Here is a 3146-nt window from a genome sequence, read left to right as displayed (position 1 = left end):
TCGTGTAAGGAGGAGAAATGAGTACCATCCCGTTTCCGACTTTGATAAAGGTCTGATTGTAGCCTATCGCGATTGCTGTTTATCGTATCGCGACATTGCTGCTCGTGTTGGTCGAGATCCAATGACTGTTAGCAGAATATGGAATCGGTGGGTTCAGGAGGGTAATACGGAACGCCGTGCTGGATCCCAACGGCCTCGTATCACTAGCAGTCGCGATGACAGGCATCTTATCCGCATGGCTGTAACGGATCGTTCCCTGAGTCAAGAGATGGGGACGTTTGCAAGACAACAACCATCTGCACGAACAGTTCGACGGCGTTTGCAGCAGCATGGACTATCAGCTCGGAGACTGTGGCTGCGGTTACCCTTGACGCTCCATCACAAACAGGAGCGCCTCCGATGGTGTACTCAACGACGAACCTGGGTGCACGAATGGCAAAACGTCATTTTTTCGGATGAATCCAGGGTCTGTCCACAGAATCATGATGGTCACATCTGTGTTTGGCGACATCGCGGTGAACGCACATTGGAAGCGTGTATCCGTCATCGCCATACTGGCGTCTCACCCGGCGTGATGGTATGGGGTGCCATTGGTTACACGTCTCGGTTACCTCTTGTTCGCATTGACGGCACTTTGAACAGTGGATGTTACATTTCAGACGTGTTACGAACCGTGGCTCTACCCTTCATTCGATCCCTGCGAAACTCTACATTTCAGCAGGATAATGCACGACCACGTGTTGCAGGTCCTGTGCGGGTCTTTCTGGATACAGGAAATGTTCGACTGCTGCCCTGGCCAGCACATTCTCCAGATCTCTCACCAACTGAAAACGTCTGGTGAATGGTGGCCGAGCAACTGGCTCGTCACAATACGGCAGTCACTACTCTTGATGAGCTGTGGTATCGTGTTGAAGCTGCATGGACACCTGTACCTGTAGACATCATCCTGTTTGACTCAATGGCCAGGCGTATCAAGGCCGTTATAACGGCCAGAGGTGGTTGTTCTGGGAACTGATTTCTCGGGATCTATGCACCCAAATTGCGTAAAAATGTAATCACTTGTCAGTTCTAGTATAGTATGTGTGTACAATGAATACCCGAATACGGCGCTGCACTCGGCAACGCCAATATAAGACAACACGTGTATGGCGCAGATGTTAGAATGGTTACTGCTGATACAACGGTGGGGGGGGGGGGTTATTAACATTTATGTGAGTTTTCCAGTATAGTCGGCGCAAGAGCGATAGGACGGAGTTTTTCCGAGGTAAATATGAAGTACGAGTGTAGTGTGAATTTCAGGAATCTGGTAAAACAGCAAATCTCCGACATCGCTATGGCGGTAAAAAGATCCTGCAAGAACGGGACCAACGACGACTGAAGAGAATCGTTCAACGTCACAGAAGTTCAACCCTTCCGCAAATTGCTGCAGATTTCAATGCTAGGCTGTCAACAAGGTCAGCCCGCAATCCTTTCAACGAAACATCATTGATATGGGATTTGGTGGCCGAAGGCCCACGCGTGCACGTTTGATGACTGCGTGACACAAAGCTTTACGCCTCGCCTGGGCCCGTCAACACCGACATTGGACTGTTGATGACTGGAAACATGTTGCCTGGTGGGACGAGGCTCGTTTCAAATTGTGTCGAGCGGATGGACGTATACAGATGTGGAGACAACCTCATGAATCCATGGACCCTGCATGTCAGCAGCGGACTGTTCAAGCTGGTGGAGGCTCTGTAATGGTGTGGGACGTGTGCAGCTGGAGTGATATGGGACTCCCCATACGTCTAGATACGACCTTGGCATGTGACAACGTACGTAAACATCCTGGCTGGTCACCTGCATCCATTGTGCATTCCAACAGACTTGCGAACTTCGGCCGGCCGCGGTGGCCGAGCGGTTCTAATCGTTTCAGTCCGGAACCACGGGGCTGCTACGGTCGTAGGTTCGAATCCTGCCTCGGGCATGGGTGTGTGTGATGTCCTCAGGTCAGTTCGGTTTAAGTAGTTATAAGTCTAGGGGACTGATGAACTCAGATGTTAAGTCCCATAGTGCTCAGAGCCATATGACCTTTTTTTTGGGGGGGGGGGGGAATTCGAGCGAGCAGGACAATGCGACTCGCCACTCCCCACACGTCCACAGAGTGGCTCCAAGAACACTCTTCTGAGTTGAAAGACTCAGACATTAGTCGAGTCCATGCCATGTCGTGTTTAGGCACTTCTGCGTGCTCGCGGGGAATCTACACGATATTAGGCGGGTGTACCAATTTCTTTGGCCCTTCAGTGTAGGTGACACTTCGCAAAAGCAAACTGTGACGCCTCGTACGATGACTAGTTATAAATATTGGGCTATCACTTCGTGACGGGAAGAGTGAAGCACCCAGAGGCACATGGAAGGTACTGTCGTATTTAAAATACACTATTAGGCGCTATTGGACACAATGTGTCAATGTGTCTAATAGTGTATTTAAAATACGACTGTATGCCATCTTAGGCACTGTATAACACTTGGAACACTTGATAATGGCACTTTGAAGCCGAAATCATGATCATGTAAGTTTTAATGTAATACTGCAAAAAAACAACAGTCTGAAACTTTCTGGCAGATTAAAACTGTATGCCGGACCGAGACTCGAACTCGGGACCTTTGCCTTTCGCGGGCAAGTGCTCTACCAACTGAGCTATCCAAGCACGACTCACGCCCCTTTCAGAATGGTTCAAATGGCTCTGAGCACTATGGGACTCAACATCTGAGGTCATCAGTCCCCTACAACTTAGAACGACTTAAACCTAACTAACCTAAAGACACTACACACATCCATGCCCGAGGCAGGATTCGAACGTGCGGCCGTAGCAGTCACGCGGTTCCGGACTGATGCGCCTAGAACCGCACGGCCACCGCGGCCGACCACGCCCCGTCTTCACAGTTTTACTTCTGCCAGTACCTTGTCTCCTACCTTCCAAACTTTACAGAAGCTCTCCTGCGAACCTTGCAGAACTAGCACTCCTGAAAGAAAGGATATTGCGGAGACATGGCTTAGCCACAGCTTGGGGGATGTTTCCAGAATGAGATTTTCACTCTGCAGCGGAGTGTGCGCTGATATGTGAGGACGCGGAGTGAGTCATGCTTGGGTAGCTCAGTTGGTA

At 50.1% G+C, this 3146-nt stretch overlaps 1 non-coding gene across 1 annotated transcript; it reads right to left on the bottom strand.

Moving 5' to 3' along the window:
- Positions 1-2616: 2616 nt before the first annotated feature.
- Positions 2617-2691, bottom strand: Trnas-cga (transfer RNA serine (anticodon CGA)). Its single transcript has one exon. It is a non-coding gene; the product is annotated as a tRNA-Ser (tRNA).
- Between the last annotated feature and the right edge of the window lie 455 nt (positions 2692-3146).

Source organism: Schistocerca serialis, chromosome 12, assembly GCF_023864345.2.
Source record: "Schistocerca serialis cubense isolate TAMUIC-IGC-003099 chromosome 12, iqSchSeri2.2, whole genome shotgun sequence".
In the NCBI taxonomy this organism is placed as follows: domain Eukaryota; kingdom Metazoa; phylum Arthropoda; class Insecta; order Orthoptera; family Acrididae; genus Schistocerca; species Schistocerca serialis.
Note: the sequence above shows the minus strand (reverse complement) of the source record. Positions and strands in the feature narration are given on the sequence as shown.